Raw genomic sequence first — 17,906 nt, forward strand, 5'->3', positions numbered from 1 at the left:
AACGAGGGAGGGTGTGACCTAGGGATCAACACTCTAAATCAAGGGGTGCATAATTATTAGGCAGATTCTTCTCAAGAAAAATGGCCAAAAAAAAAGATTTAATAATAGTAGAACTTTACTGATCTCACATAGGGGAAATTAACCTCTGCATTTTTATCCATCCCCTAAGGGGGGAAGTGGGCAACCACAGTGCAGGAGCTGGGGAGCTATTGTGAGGTGTTTTACTCAAGGACACACTTGGTGCTCTGGTGGGTTTGAACCTGGGACCTCACGTTCCCCAATGCTCTACCAACAGAGCCACCAGTAATCAGTAACGGACACAGAGCTCCACTTCGACTCAGACGGCAGCAAGGTGAAAGTGCGGTACATCAAAGTACTACAGAGTTTGTTAGGTTGTAGATGCAGCTGCACAAGAAGTTGATTCTGACCAGATCCAGAAACTGAATGGAGTTCTGTGACTGTTATTGAACAGAAGGGTGGCTATAATGGTCACTGAGAAACAAATGTTTATTTGTAAATTTTGAGTTTAAAAGGTGAAAATAAAGTGAGATGGGCTAATAGTGGCATAATATTGGTGTCCATGTAGATATTCTGTTAAGAAAGCCAAAACTTCACTTTTGTGCTTAAATGTTCAGATTTTAGGGTTTCTTAAGATTTTGAATTGACTAAGAGCACAGTAGTTGAACAATAAAAAAATTAATCCTCACAAATACAACTTGCCTAATAATTGTGCAGTTTCACAGTTTCCCCCACAGGGATCCATAAGGTCAAAAAAAATCTGCTTTGTTTTCAAGCAGTGTCAGTGTCACATCAACACATTATCTCCTGTGTAACATTCAGTGTCACATGGAGCAGAGACACCCATCCATCCTTTATCCTCACAGCTTCTCCTGTTAAGGGTCACAGTGATGCTGGAGACAGTTCCAGCTGTCACTGGGTTAGAGGCAGGCTACACATTGGAAAGGTGTCTGACATGTAGACACAGACAAGCACTCACACACTAACGTAGACCAAGGACAATTAATGTCATTGGATGGCAGTAAGGAGGAATATTGACAAAAGGCCATGCAGACACAGGATGAACATACAAATCGCACACCTGCAACTATCACTGGTTATTATGTGTATTAACCAGTGATAGTTGCAGGTGTAGAATGTTAAATACTACTTTCGGAATTTTCTAGTAGCTCATCAGTTGTATCGTAGTTGAGTAGTATGCGTTATGCAACTAGTACCAAATCTAGTGACTCTCCAGAGGGACAGTGTTTGTTTGTCTGTCTGTCTGTCTGTCTGTCTGTCTGTCTGTCTGTCTGTCTGTCTGTCTGTCTGTCTGTTTGTTTGTTTGTACAGGGATAGTGACACTTGAATACTTGATCGAGGTGGCCTACTGTACAACTTGTTGTATTAAGACCTTTCATGTAAAAAAATAAATCTGGAACTGATAGCCTATATAGATAATGTAAATAAATTAGCTAGGAAACAATGAAATCAGATGGAGCGATTTGCTAACAAAATGCAAAAAAAAGATTCCACATGAGACTTGTGCCAATTAATTAATTAGGGACTACCATAGGAGGCTGTTGTTACTTGTGGGACAGAAAGCTGACACTATTAAGTATTAATTGTCGGAGGACTAAGGATTTTGCCCTTGTCATTTTTGTTTTTCTTGTTTCATTTCAGTAAAAAATCTTAATCAACCTTGGAGACGATTTTGTCTATGGCTTATTCCCTAATGGAGGGTTTGTTAAGGAGTTAGGTAATGCATTATAGTAATGAATGCACTTACAAAAATAACCGTTCAAGTGTGTGTGTGTGTGTGTGTGTGTGTGTGTGTGTGTGTGTGTGTGTGTGTGTGTGTGTGTGTGTGTGTGTGTGTGTGTGTGTGTGTGTGTGTGTGTGTCTGCCTAATATTGAACATGCAGGCATATTGGCATGCTTTGTGTCTAGCGTATTAATTGTATGATTACACACACAGGCTCTGGACCTACAGTAATCATAATTTACTCCCGGTCAGGATGCCAACAACCCGACTGCTCCCTGCATGGCAGATTGAAGTCATTGACTCACTGTGGATCAAAACCAATTATGCCTGATCACCAACACAAATGGAGACAGAAGGGAGCGAGAGAGAGGAGAGGACCAATGAGAGGAGAGAAGAACGTGGGCTCATCCCATGGGTTATGGCATTAAGAATCAATGCCGTGTTACATTACATATAGGTAAAATACAATTATCTTGCACCCTTGACATTCATTGCAAAGTATTGCACAGGAAGTGGGCCACATGGAAGAACATGAAAAATTAAGCACAGCAGTCGATTACACTAGATAGATCCACTATCTGTGGATACAGAGCCTCAACCCTCAGCTCTGCAGGGAGCCAGTGATTAATCAGTAACATTTGTCTCAGGACAAACAGAAAACATGAGTTGTTTTATTTTGGTTGTCAGTCATTCAAATACCAGCACTGTTACGTGAGCTTCCTGCAGGCTGGCATCCAAATCATTTTTTTTCAAATCTTACTTTAGATCATGTCCAAACCAGGGCCCGACTCTTTACAGGTTCACGTGTTTCTGCTCAGCTGGTTTTAGCTCCCATTTGTTGTTCTGTTCTCTTGCGATGACACGGGATTTACTGGAGTTTGTTTTGGAGCTGGGAGACTAATAGAGTTAGCGACAAGCTCAGTGTGTTCTTGCGAGACACTGTGTTCTTATTCATGGGAGCAACAACTTGGTACACAAACAAGAACACAGGGTTTGCCTGACCCAGCTCTGGGGTTAGTAATGTAACAGCACTGTACACATCATTGTGTTGACTGTTTACAGCAATGTTGGTTGCATGCTGTACAGTAGCATATCATGACAAACTGAATCACATTTGTCCAAATGGGTTAAAAAGCATTACACTACTAGCACATTATTTATTTAATTCAATAATTGATTATTTTTAAATATATATTTAAAAATAATGTTATTTTATAATCTGTTATTTCAGACTTTACCTCCTGCTGTGTTGGGTCTTTTCCAAACTCGCACTATGTTTGTTGTACTGTTTCATACGTGCAGCGTGTAAATAGACATTACCAGTTTGAAACTGGAACCAAACGCAGACACAGTGAAGCTGGGTGCAGTTCAGTATATCAAATGAAACACAACCTCACTATCCAAAACTCGAAAACAGTACAAAGCAGGAAAACAAGGCACCGAAAATTAATGCTACAGGCAGAAACAAATCTAAACAACACTACTACAGCTACTGAGTAACTGGCTGATTAATGAATTACTAACACTGCTAGAGGTTGGGGAACTGGAGAATGTATGAACAAGGAATGATGTAATTTACTACCAAATAACAAAGAGACAAGACATGAGGGCTTAAGTATATAAACACAAACAACGTACAAAAACACGTGGTGAAAATTGATTCCCTGACAATTTTATATGCATGAAAAAAGAAAAAAATAACAATGACAACAACATAAAAACATTTGTTACCGCTACCTGCATAGATCAAGGTTGTTTGTTGTAAATGACAGTGTATTTAGCCAAACATCATATAAGAAGCAAAATGAAGGAAATACTGGTCTATGGTATATTTGTAGGTTAGTAATATTACAAATTCAACATTTTATTGCAATATTTTAACCTTAACATAAATACATTCAGGTACTGATTAAGGGTGGTGCGGTGGGTAGCACTGTCGCCTCACAGCAAGAAGGTTCTGGGTTCGATTCCCGGAGGCGGCCCTGGTGCCTTTCTGTGTGGAGTTTGCACGTTCTCCCCGTGTTTGCGTGGGTTCTCTCCGGGTTCTCCGGCTTCCTCCCATAGTCCAAAGACGTGCAATAGGTTGATTGGACTCTTTCCATTGCCCGAGTGTGTGAGTGTATGGTTGTCTGTCTATGTGTTGCCCTGCGATGGACTGGCGACCCGTCCAGGGTGTACCCTGCCTCTCGCCCGTAGCCAGTGGGATAGGCTCCACCACCCCCGTGACCCCACACTAGGGAGTAAGCGGTTAAGAAAATGGATGGATGGAGGTACTGATTAACTCAGACTGTTTTAAACATGAGCAACAAATGTCTGCAGCAATCAGATAATACCCCAAAATGCAAATTTTCTTATAAACCACTCACTGACTGTACTTCCACATCAAAATAATCTCTTTTTTTTTAACTTCACTGAAGCTAAATCAGTCTCAGTGTTTAAAATCTAGCTGCTTGACTCTATTGCTGCTGCAAAAATGAAACATTCCCTTCATTCCTGACTTTTCGCTCTATTGAGGTCACTGCTCAGGCCCCCGGGCTCATTCACAACCTCTCTCAGTAACAGCATCATCGTCAACATCATCATCACCACCACCATCATTATTATTTTCCCAACCAGCCAGCCAGAAGTAGCACAGATGAGTCAACGGGACACTCATTCATCGGGTGATGCATCCGTAGCTGCATAACAGATCTACGCAAGATTTAATTGTGCTGGGAGGTGTTTTTGGAGTAATCAACACATTTCAGTAGGCTGGAACAATTTCTTTATTCATTAGGCTGCACCTCTTATCTGAGCTAAGTTGTATGACAACTGCTTTGTCCTGATTACACTGTGGAGAGCACTTACTGATTTTCCCCTATGGCCTTGCAATCAGTGTGGGATCGGAGTGAAACAGCTCGACTCCTCTCAGCTCAGCTCCCAGATCAGTAAATATCAAATAAAATCCTCCCATAACTTTATGAATATGTACATTTGCAGATATTTTATATGCTATTTACTTACAAGAATACACACAGGAACAAATACATTTTTGATTATTATAAATGTTTGTTTGCTTAGATTTTCTAATTACTGCAAAGATCATGTTTTCGCCTCCTCTGTTCTCATTCATCCAGCTCAGGTCCAGGCCAATCCAACTGCCACTAAACAGAACCTTCAGAATAATATATGGAGTCAAAACAACTACTTGGTTACATGTATTGAATAGCCTTGATCAATCAATCAGAATGTTTGGGACGTCCTTATTAGGTCAGATTGGGAGTGCCTGTAATGGGTCACATGATAAAGCGCAGACATCCATTCGTCCATCACTTCAGCTCTTTTTCCTTTTTCACCCAAGTTAAGCCAAGTAGCTCAGTTCTCCCTAGCAACCGCCTCCACTTCTTTTAAGACCCAAGGTCGGATTAAATGTCAAATGCCTGCTGGCTGTTTTGAACCTACCCCAGGGTTTCCTTTTAAACGCTTCCTCCCTAGGAGTTCATTTAGGACAGTCTGTAAAGAGAATTTGTTTTCATTGTGTGTGTTAAACAAGATAATCGTTTTTACTTTGATACTTTCAGGAACCTTAGAAAGAACAACAGATCAAAGGTGAGCAGCAGCAGTGTGTTACACAGCCTGCGTTACTATGGATGGGACCCATCTGTTGACTCTTCACTTTGACTTAGATGCGACGGCCTCATTGGTGACCTTTATCCAAAGACCTTTATACTCACATACAAAACACCTTGGTGCACCCTGAAAGTCAGCAGGGGCGACCAGTTGAACGGCACGTTGCTCACTGCATGGCTTTGTGTGAAGGAAAAGAAGGTTGGACATTAACCAGGCCAAGATGCATTTATAATATTGAAGCAAATTTCAGCACCTCCACAGCAAATCCCAGTGTTCTGGCAAATCTTGCTCATACACCTTGCTCTTGTACCTGAGTGGTCAGAAGAGCCTCGGAGACTGAGACAAAAACAAAAACCCCTGATGTTGACTGGTCATTGATAACCTGAATAAACCCCCTTTATTTCCCTTCACCTCTAATCCATTTGTTCATACTGTCAAACAACAAAACCTCCAACTCCTTGATCACCTAACGCCTGATGAGCCCCAAGAACAAACACAGTCCACAGGAATGACACCAGCGTCTGATACCTAACGTCTGTACCAGATATATGAGATATATGAGCAAGCCAGGCCAAATCTGGTTCATCACAATTTATTCGCCCAAGAGGATTTTCCTTTTGTGGATCAAACTATGTTTTATTCATGTTGGGAAGTCAAGGATAAAGATTGTTTTAAGTGTGAAGTGTAAGTTTGTTCATCTGGTCAAGAATTCTTGTCTGAGTTCATATTCATGATTAGGACTGTGGTTGTACAGTGACCTGCACACTTTGCCATGCTAAAGTTGTGGGAAGTTTTGTTTGTTCCCAGGATGCATTGTAAACCCATTGTTTGCCTCGTGAGATCCTATTTTCTTCTTTGAATATCAGTTCTTATTTTTGAATATACCATTTTATTTCTGATAAGAGTTTTTTCTGTTGTTGCCAGGTTTCCAGGAGCTCCTCTGAGTCTCCACCAGTCCCCCATCCTCTCCCTTTCCCAACCTCTACCTGCTCCACTCCTCATCCACCCACTGCTAATAAAGCCCTGCTAGTTTTCACCCTGTGGCTCCAGGCTCAGTTTACTGGTCCAACCCTGTAGTTCAAGTAAACCTTTGGTCTGACTCCAGATTTCAAATTGTGGTGTATATCCCTTTAAATGTAGAGTGGGTGATGTGTGGCTCCCACTGTGAAGCAACCTTCATGCTGACACAAAGCTGTCAACAAAAGGTGATTCTGGGTTATTTCATATGCTCTTGTTTACTACATATTGCTGTGTTTATTCCATCATTACTTCAATATCTTCAGTTTTAATGTACAATGTTAAAAATAAAAAAGAAACACAGGAGATAAACAGAAGCTTTTTTCTTATCATTTGTAAAAGACTATGACCAAATGTAACCAGCATGTGAATTGTGATGTGCAGCATTTAACTTCACAGGTTTGCAGTATTTCACATAGCACAACTGTTTTATATGTCTTTATTAATATTCAATATCAAATGTTCTTTTCAAGCAGCACTGAGAGTAGGATGCTGTGTAAATCTTTCCACCCCAAACGATCTGCTCATGCTGTGTTGCCATAGAAGCCTGATCCGACGCATAATTGCTAATGGGCTCATTAGTGAGGTGGGAGATACAGTATGTGAGATTGGAAGGAGAAATGGACAGCGTCGTGATACAGCTTCCTTTGAAAACTGGGCTTTAGCAGTGTACTCAGACGCTCTTTGAGGTGTTAGCATTGCATGGGCTGGCATGAGGTTAATAAGACTACAATGGTTGAAGTCATAAGACTGCCCTTATTTTATTATTCAAAATAGATAAGTGTAAAAAAGGAGGAATCTATTTGTCGTTAATCTTTTTTAATTTCACATTATTGCCGGTTTATTTGTATCTAAGTCACTGCAAGACATCGGTACAGATTTAAGTATAAAGGACACAGTGCTGAGGACAACATGTGTGTCGATTGTGGACTAGAGATGTGCATAAAAAGGCTTTCATGAACAGAGAATTTTGTTTTGACGTAAACAATATTTCATGGAGCTTTCAGTTGTCTTAACAATGGACTTCGGCTGCTTAGTGAAACAGAGCGTACATGAAAACCTGTGCTGGGAATTCAAAACAGCACATTAATGTTAGATTGTGTTTTCACGATTTATGTCTTACACATGCAGTTCGTTTGGAGAAATTCATTTCAGACCATTAGCCTCTTAATGCTTATAAACGGCTGAATTTGTTCAACTCGGTGTTACGGAGCAGGCAGAATGAAAAACAGCCCGATGGAGCCGTGCTGATATTTAGCCCGGACACTTTTACAGCATGACATTTCATTTCTTATGTCGTCGACGTCGACTGTTACGTTACTGATGCAAGGACATAATAGAGTCAGAGTACAGACACGTGCGTGGCTGAAAGGGGTCAGTGGTTAATTATTTGACATTTTGGATAATAAGAACAAAAACAATAACTGGACAGACAAAGACAAAAGAATTAATTTAAAGGTTAGATGCCTCGGGGGTTCTTCTATGCTTTCATCTCATTTCTAATTTGTTTAGATGTTGTTTAATGCTAGCCGTTTACTGCAGCACATAAGACATCATGAAACCAACCCAATGGAGGGAATATTTTCCTGGTTAAGTTGTGGTTGCAGCTTTTTGCTGCCTCAGAAAGAGATATGTAGGGAATTATTGACTATATTGACTGTTTTAATTGGTCAGGCCAGATCCTGAGGTCAGTGGTGTAGATTTCATCTCTTCTGTACTGTGTTTTAAAGTACGACCTGTAATATTATTGCGTGTATTTGCTTTCTTCCTGACAAGTATTTTACTTTAGGGTAATTCCTTCTGGTGGCTTTTGAGATCACTATGACCTTGATAACTTTTGTACCAACTATTAATAAGGTTCCCACACGCCAGAGAATTCACATTTCATGCCCAAAATGACTAATCTAATAATCTAATAAATCAGAGGGTAATGAACTAGAACAAGACTGACAAAGGCTGCAAGTGCAGCAATAACAGGATAATGAAAAACTCCAAGATCACCAAAACATAAAGTTTGGTTATCAAGTTACAACATACGGAATAACACGAGATACGAAATATGAAGATACAAGAATGAACTTACGAAGCTTTAACTTAAATCTGTGAACAATCATGTATATTGTTACCGGTACAAATCTTATACCCATTACTGTGCAATAACCCTGCAATGACCTCATACTCACTCTAACTGTACTGTACTGCTTTGTACTGTGCCAACACAAACTGTTCTGTACCTGTATTCTTGCTCATCTGTACTGCTGTTGTGAGAGGTAATTTCCCCACTGCGGGACTATTAAAGGTTTTCTTATTCTTATTCTTATTCTTATTCTTAAAATGGTGCAAATAGGTCAAACGTGCAAATGGGAAACAGGAAATGCCATCAGAGGTGTGGCCCAGGTGAAACACAAATAAAAACACAACAAGAACAAAAGCACCGCCACAGACCTAAGTGGGGCATTGTCATTTAGGTCAGAATAGTTAATGACATTTCAGGACAGACAACTTAAAGCACTGCTTATTCTCTGACAAACCCAAAGATGGACTCTATGTGAAAGAGTTAACAGCTAACAACTGTAGACGGCTCTGAAGGAATAAACAGATTCACACGTAGGTCTCTGGTGGAGGTTGGGGGGTGGTTCCTTCGGATTCAGGCCACACGTCCGTCAGCAAAGTTGTGGTGACTCATGCTGTTATACCAAGCCTACGAATCTATCCCTTTGCTGCATGCCAGCTTTATCTGTTTCTGCCTTTCCCTTTCAATTCCTCTTTGCTCCTGTCACACACACAGATTTACAGACAAACTGCCCCGCCTCTGTGCTGCAAGGCAAAGAGCTGGAACACACTATTCTTCTGTGCCACCAATCTGTGCCCTCATTTTAAACATATCTCCTGCCTAATTCATCCAGTTATGTAACAGACAATTATACAACCAATCCGGTGCACTCCTCTAAGACCGGTCTCACAAGGGCACTCCAAGCACAGCAGTGAGCAGGGTAGAGGCGATGGGGAAGAGAGGACGAAATGTGTAAGTAATTTTAATAAAGAGATGGGATACAGTTAGGAGCTATCATGGGCTAATGATAGGGGATGAATAACAGGGGGAGGGAAGGAGCAGGTGTGAAATTGTCAATTAGGATTTTCTTCCCGCGGTGACTGGGGGGAATTTAATAAGCCAAAGGCAAGAGCAGAGCACTTCTACGATATACGCAGATCACACAGCGTCCCGGTGTGAGCCGGGGCTCTACAAGCGGAGGGCAAACAGCAGATTGTAAGATCAGCAGAAACCGGTTAGGTGGTGATGGAGAGGCTGTTTCTAGGCCTCCGCCCTGATGACACACATCCTTCAGTCACACTGATGTTACAGGAATTTGTTCATGTTTGGCACGAGTATCTACTTGGACTCAAAGTTTGAAAAATTTGATCAAAGTTAAAAGGTCATCGTGATCTGGGATTCTTACCTTGCTTGTGATATCACAGGAATGCCTTAATGGGTTTTCCTTAAATTTGGGAATTCAGCTCAAGCATGAAATGATCTTTGATGGTCAACAGTCAAAAGGTCAAAGGTCCAGTCACTACAACCAGCCAAGCCTGTCATTGTGGTGTAATATAAATACCATTTGGTAACATCATAATATAATTACTTCATAATATTTGGTAAGAATAAGAATAAGAAAACCTTTAATAGTCCCGCACAACTGTCTTATAACAATGAACATAAGGTTGAAGATAGTTTTATTCCACAAAGCCACTTTCTGAATGTAAATATGTTATTAAAATATGAGTATGGAAACATTTAAATTACAACATTTCTCTTTGGGCATGAAATAACAAAAGGTTATTTGTAGTATATTATGTAGGATTTGTTATCCACCTCTACAGTATGTATTTATTTTTTGCATGTACTGACACTTTTCTGGCCAGTAGCATGAGTTTATTCTACATCACAGCTGGTGAAGCTGACAAATAGCTGTTAATGTTTCTGCTTGTAATATAATCAATAATGAAAGAGAATTTACCTTTAAATGTGCAGCATTTTGCAGCAGCTCTGCTGTGGGCAGTGTGTTTGATTGTATCAGCTGTCAATAACATGATTGCTGGGGAAATATTTTATTCATTATGACTCATGACTTGCTACATGTGACAGATTGTGCACCTATGTGGAAACTGCACATTAGTTACTGTGTAAAGACCTGTCAGATATGTAAATGGAGTCAATCACCTGACAGGACAATTAGCTCAGCAGTCCTTTGTTTCCAGTATTTATTTCCTCAACTGCAAACTTAAGTTTTACTAAAAGATATACAAAAACCTAAAGCCTTAGGGTCTGTTAACATGACAGGAGAGTGGTTTTCCTATTCACCTGCTAGAGAAATGTGTCTGTTGGTTTGAATGGTTTGGTGAGCGGTTCAGCATAAGAAAAACAAAAGCCTTCCTTTATCAGCATTCTGCTTGGGGAAGAGGAGGGACCTGGATGTCCTACACAGATCAGAGGACTGCTTTTTACATTGATGGCTCAGAGTTTCACCCACAAGAGGGGCTAACGGTCCTGAAAACATGTGATCTTCTGTATTACTCCTGCTACTATAATTCTACAGCCATTATAACTACTGCTGCTACAGTAGCTATAACACAAGTTGCTGCTGTTATAATGTTGTTTATGCAGTCAAGTTGTAAGTAAAGATGAAGCACAATAACAGCTGGAGCCCATTGGTCCATGCAGATACATGTCGGGACTGTTGGGATAACACAGTCTACATCATTCCCACCCTAAATTAAACAGCTGTGGTGCACCACACTCCAATCATGTACTGGCCACCATTTCCAAAGAAGGTCACCATGCCAGCTGTTAAAACACAGTCACACATCTGGCTCTTTGAGCAAAACACAGCCCACTGGTGGAATAACTTAAAACAAAATGTAATAGATTACAGGCCAGGGAGAGAGACTACACTGAACTTGACCCTAGTGGTTGTTCTGATGGAGAGGCTTTTTCACCATACAGTAACTGTACTACTTTGATTAGGAGCTGGACTGGACAGCTTATGTCTCAAAACATTAAAAGACACAGATGCTTAAGATTTAGATCATCTTTAATTAATAGTTTATTAGCTACAATCCACAGTGAACTGCTTGGAAATTGTAACATCAGGAACTAAGGGAATTATTTAGAGCCTGTGACCATAGAGGACATATGGTTGCAACGCTCTGTGACTGTTTTGTTCAGACCAAAAGCTGGAACGTGAACAAACTGCCAGAGCTGCAGCCAAAAGTTGTGTACCTGTACTTTGTGGTTCAAAAATGGAAAGTGTTTAAAAAATCAAACAATTTCTCCGGATTTGTCCAATTTGACTCAGTCAAGAGGGGATTAAAGTTTGTTGGCTACTTTCTAAATCTCATCTATCTGATGCTTGGTATTCTGATGTAACAGAAATGCCATTTGGAGACTTAATCAAATTTGGCCCAACTACCCACTTACACTGAGGACTTCTCTCATTAATGCTGTAGCTCCAAAGCTTGCTGCTTGGAGGGAACGTGGCACAAACATCCATTTGGGTCATAAATCCATTTATTACAATGAAGATATTTGTGAATGGTACTGGCTTCCATTTTGCCCCTAATGCATGGGACAGTTCATATGAGCCCAATTAGTTCCTAGGAGACTCACCAATGCCTACTCATACATGGCATGATCATGAGATATGATTTGTTCACCACAAAATGTAAAAGAAACAACATATTACGCAAAATTGAATTTGGGGCACTTCAGAACTGTGATGTAGGTTTCTGTTTTTAAAGGTCATTGTTTTTCATGCTGTATTTGTGTGAGCTGTGCGCTGTGTAGGCATTTTTTTTGTTTTTTTTTTTAGATCTGATGTTTGTGTCTGTTCACATTATTGTTAAAATGTAAAATATGTCTGAGTCCAGACCAGGCCATGGAGCAGGACTATCGTTTGGTCTCAAAAAGATGGAGGAGGGGGGAGCAGTCCTTCACCAACTCTGTTTTCAGTGGAGGCGGACAGCTGTTGACCTCAACTGCGGATGTTATCAGACAGTGGAAGGAGTACTTTGAGGACCTCCTCAGTGCCTCCAACACGCCTCCTGCTGAGGAAGCAGAGACAGGGGACTCAGTGTTGGACTTGTCCATCTGTCCTGAGTGCCTGAAGTCTCTCGATGTTGTGGAGCTGTCTTGGGTGACACGACTCTGCAACATTGAGTGAATGCTGGGAACAGTTCCTCTGGACTGAACAACCGGTGTGGTTGGATGGATGGATGGATGGATGGATGGATGGATGGATGGATGGATGGATGGATGGATGGATGGATGGATGGATGGATGGATGGATGGATGGATGGTGATGATAGACTGCCTTCAAAAATACGATATGGACAAGAAAATCATGTTTGGTTCTGGCTCTAGAGTAAACGTAGCATACCAACACACTTCTGCAGCATTACCAGCGATCCATGTTAGTTTCCTGTTACCACTCCTGTTTTCTATAAATAGAGGCCATCACAAGTTCACAACCATTGCTCAGAGGCATTATACTCTCTATCGACACCAAGACGAGCCATTTCAACAGATAGACCTCATTTGAGCTCATATTGTCTTTATTCATGAATTTGTGGCTTTGAATGACATTGTACATTATTTACCCAGCAAGGTTTGCCTCCGTTTACACATGGATCTAGAAGTTGAGGTGTACCTTCCTTTATTGTTATGACTCAAATTCCTGGACTCAAATGACATGGATGAAGCTATATATATATATACTACAAGCTATATACTGTAGCACTTCAATGTTTCCAAATAATATCTGGCATCTTAGGTGAATCCTCCCAGTGATAATAGTAGTTTAGTTGTTTTTTCCAACAGAGAGAATTCTCACCTTTTGATGAGCTGCCCAAAGAAACACATCTCTCCTACAGCAAAGGGCACCAACAAAAAACTTGAACAAGGAGAAAAGATTTCAGATAAAACAGCCCAACAACATGAAGCACTTCCGTTTACTTATTTATGTGAGGTCCTAATAAACAGAGTGCCCTTTCCTGCCTCTGGCTCAATCAATGGCACCGGGAGGAGCTTTGATTTATGTTTCCCAGGATCTCTGCTCCAGGAGAACCCCCAGCTGTTCCACTGACACCATGGGAGATGTGATGATGTAATTAGCCAATGCATAAAAGGCAGAAGATGGAGCAAGGTGTGGGGGTACAGATTCCTGCTGATGCTCCCACGCAGCCCCGTCATATTTCAGCTTGTACAAAGAGCCCCGCTCAGTGTCCTCCTCTCAGCATAATTAAATGAGACACAAGTCGCAGTGGAGGAGTGGGCAGTAACTGCATCAGTGTGGCGCTGCACCACAGTCTACAGGACAGAGTTCATGTTTCACGTTTAATCTAAACATGCTCATTTACACGTCTGTTAGGGCAGATCAACAGCTCCTACACTGGAATATGAACAGATGGAAAGTAAGTATGACAGACGAAGCCAGTCTACACTTCACCTATATTTCTGTGAATAATGAAAATGAGGACTGTTACACATATTTAGAAATTATGCTGTTCATACATAGATAGTCATAGATTAATTTCTTGCTCATTAGGAGTCATTAAGGCATCTGATGATGAGGATGTTTATTATTATTGCCGGTATTGTTTTTTGTTGTTGTTGATGTTATTGAACAAAAAAATTAATAAACAACAATTTTAAGAGGTGACACCAAATTCAATTTAGACTTTATTAAAATATATTCTGATGAATGACAAATGATACTGTTGTGACAAATTGATATACTGCTATTAATATATTAAATCATCACTAACAAAATGATGTCAGGAATGTTGTTTTATGGACTGATAAGTTCAAAATGAATATAAGTGGGTTCTAATCACATAACATGAGGTGTAGCTCACCTCTGCAGTGAGGTGACCTCATCAACAGGCCCTCTAATTGATGATATAAGTCATAATGCAGGCAGCAGGATGAATTCACAGTGTAAACACAGTCTTGGCCTGATGACAGTCTCCTCTCATTCATTTCCTCCTCATTTCTCACAGAAACATGTAATGTTTGTAATCAATGTAATCAATGTTTGCATCGCATTATGTATATCACACTGGACAAATGAATGCAATGCCAACAGCTGTTTAACAAAGCTTTGCATTCTTTTGTTTAATTCCTGGGAGCGGTTTTACTTATTCTGCTCATTGTACAATACTCTCTGCTAAAAGCCCATTTCATGAAACTACTACTGGACTTAATGATGGTTGAAAAGTGGAAATGTAACAGCGAATATGAGACAGAGAGGAAGAGAAATCATCACCATGGTGTACAGAAAGTAATCTGCCCCTCCCCCTCCACAGCTCCACTCCACTCCGCTGTGGGCTCACACATTCACACACAAAAAGGCAGTGCTCAGCACTCAACCACTTCAGGGCAGCGTTTAACCCCAGCGTTATTACTAAAGCTGAGGTAGGACAGACGCACGGCAGTCGAGGTGAATGAGTGGGATGAGGCTCATGCATGTTGAATGTGAAGAATTGGACTGTTTAATCGCGCTGATCTACCAGTTTGCCAGTATATTCTGCTACTGGCCTGACTTGTGCTACCATGCAACCACAGATATGTGGATACAAGAAAAGAGACCCAATATGATGGTTAGTGGCTAATCCAGATACTGCTAGGAGTCGCTTTAATCTCAAGAGCCAGAGCTTTCCCTCATTTGGCCTTTTTTCAGCAGTGTTGAACAAACATTCTTCGCTGTAAACAGATTTACATCATCCCATCTCATCCCTCCGCAAGACGGCTACTAAGCATATTCCCCAAAAAATATTGTGACATTCCGACCTAGGAAAAAATATCACCTCGTGGTGCTGACAAAAATGTCATCTTGAGCAAATGCAGAAGCATTTTCCAGTCAGCAGCATCAGTAAAAATGTACCAGTCAGTATCGCTCTTCAATAACTGTATATGTGCCCATTTCTCCATCCATCCGTCTTCTGCTGTATCTCATTGAAAGACAGAAACCAACTCCGCCCGTTGGTGACTTGACAGCGTAATCACTTCTCTTTCCACATTTCCTGCAGAGCGTACATTTCTATGCTGCACCGTTCCTGCAACCCTGAGCTCCGCTGTTGGTGACATGCCAGTTTCTGCCAACACCACTTGTGTTCCTGCACTGGTGGATCTTCATAAGCTCTACATGTGGCATGGAGGCCAGGAAGTGGTTGAATCCCAGTCATCATATGTCACAAATGTCTTTATTTTTTACTAGAGGTACCAACTGATCTTAGTAATCTTTGTTGTAAATTGAGGGAATAATTAGTAATATTACCTTTTATGTTATTATTAACATTTTGCTTTAGGGATGGAGTAACTGTGGAATGATTGGGGGAACACTAAACATTGGGGCCCTGACCACCCATCACCACCCAGTAGTTCCACCTCTGTTTCCATAGACAGCTGAAGTTCAGTTAAAGTTGATGGTACCTGTTGCACAGTAGCAGCAGTCTGTGCAGTGTGTCTTACATACAGTGGCATTGTGCAGCCTACCCGCAGCTACAGCCTCATATAACTGTGTGTGAATGTGGCTTATTGTTAGGCTGAAATAATTATAGCAACGAAGAAGAAATGTGATGTGTACATTTTGTCTATTATACAGTTTTTGCTTTTGTATTTGAGTCCTACTAATCTCTCAGCTAAATGTAGGTCAGCTTAGTGAAAACCACACACATCCCTGGTCCTCACACTCCGTTGCCCTGCTTCCTTTCTAACTACTAGACCTCCGTCACAGGGGTGGAGAACGTGGATACAAACTGAAATGGCATCCATAGTGTCAGACGACACTATTACCTCTCAGTTGTTTATTGCTGAAATGACATCTCGCATTAATGCCAAATGTACATTCATGAATAGGTTTTATCTATAAAATACTATTGATGCTCATTAGAAGACCATGTAACACACTGTATGACAGAGTAAAACCCCTGTGGAACAAAACAAATAAAACAGGCCAAGTGATCTGCTGACCATGGCAGTAGGCAGCGGAATAGGTTAATATACAGTAAATAAATAAGACAATCTTTCTTATACTCTGGACACAGCTAGTGGTACCCAGAGGTATTGATCATCTTCTGTAACTATGGAGAGAAGACGTTTCTGACAAGATTGTTTGAAAATGTATAGTGGTGCCGAGTGCAGCTGCCTCAGTCTATTAGCAGCCCACAAGTTTTACTGGCAGCAGATGCGTAAGAGTCTGTAAGAGTATATGTTTCCATAAAATTAGGGAAGAACATTGAGTTTCATCTCTAACTGACCTGATTCCCTGGCCTGCTGCTTCTGTTACATCTCTAATAGGAGGAAATAGCTTGTGGTGAGGAGAGGCTCCAGCCCTTCTGTGGGAGTTTAATTCAATCACAGCTCCGGTAAAAAATGAATTAAAAACTCTCATTACCCCCCCCCCCCCTCCTCCTCCTCCATCCTACTCCCCCCATCCCCGCCCTTGCTGTTCCAGAGACTAAGCTGGCTGCTAGGGCTCACAAGCAGAGATTTAGGTGTTACATAGAAGCATCAGTCAGCTCGGCTGTTATCTGCCTGTGAGTCAGTCATCGCTCACTAACTCCATCATTTTGTTATTTTAATTTGCCGTGCTAGCACTCCCCCACACAGTGGGCCCAATGAACCAGGTTGCAGATGATCTAAACAACAGTAGGCTGCGTGTGTGTGTGTGTGAGTGTGTTTGTGTGGGGACATAGTCACAGTTTGAGTAAATTGAGAGTGCTGTGTTCCTCGCCTGGACTTCATATCTCACTGAGCGCGACGAGGATAAAAACATGGCGATCCACATCACAGGACCACTGACCTTTCCACACTACAACTACTGTAACTAACCACTTTGGACTGTGGCCATCTATTATGAAGCAGGGCGGCAGAGGGTGTTGCTTTTCTGTCAGGGAGAGAAGGAGGAGTCCACAGGAAAACATCTCTGTGCCTCCTGACACCAGAGTGTTTCTGCTGCGGGGGCCAATTCAGCCTGTTTGTTGTTTTTTGAGCAGCAGCTCACATTATCAGTGCAGTCACTCTGTTACATTGTCAGGACACAGTGGCTTTGATACCAGCATTTAAGGTAATCTCCTGTTCATTTATTCCACTTACTCTAAGAGCGAGGACAAGTGTGAACAAATATATTTTCACAGAGATATTGTTAAATAAATTGTGACACGTTCTGTGCGAAATAAGAGATGAGCATGTTTTAGCAAAACGATCTGTGGTAAAATCCTGTGGTGTAATCTACCTTATCAGAGGCACATTGCTACATTATCCTTGTGTCGCCTGTGGAGGTTTAAATATGATACAAGAGCTCCCCCTGATGATTCAAAAATGCAAAATGTGCTGCCTTCAGGTGCTCATGATCACAAATTAAAAATACATGGAAAGGAATCCACAGCGTAGGAGAAGCCACATGTAGATACTGAGGAAAGGTTAAAATATACTATATATACTATATGTACAACTACTAGT

General features: G+C 41.1%; 1 long non-coding RNA gene across 1 annotated transcript in view; it reads left to right on the forward strand.

Moving 5' to 3' along the window:
- The window catches only part of LOC114865911 (uncharacterized), a 43,976-nt gene extending 27,139 nt beyond the window's left edge, over positions 1-16,837 (forward strand). Inside the window, exon 3 of the long non-coding RNA XR_003787590.3 lies at positions 6,296-16,837. This is a non-coding gene — a long non-coding RNA (uncharacterized LOC114865911). The remainder of the gene's footprint in view (positions 1-6,295) is intronic.
- The last annotated feature ends 1,069 nt before the right edge of the window (positions 16,838-17,906 follow it).

Source organism: Betta splendens, chromosome 11 (genome assembly GCF_900634795.4).
Source record: "Betta splendens chromosome 11, fBetSpl5.4, whole genome shotgun sequence".
Classification (NCBI taxonomy): Eukaryota; Metazoa; Chordata; class Actinopteri; order Anabantiformes; family Osphronemidae; genus Betta; species Betta splendens.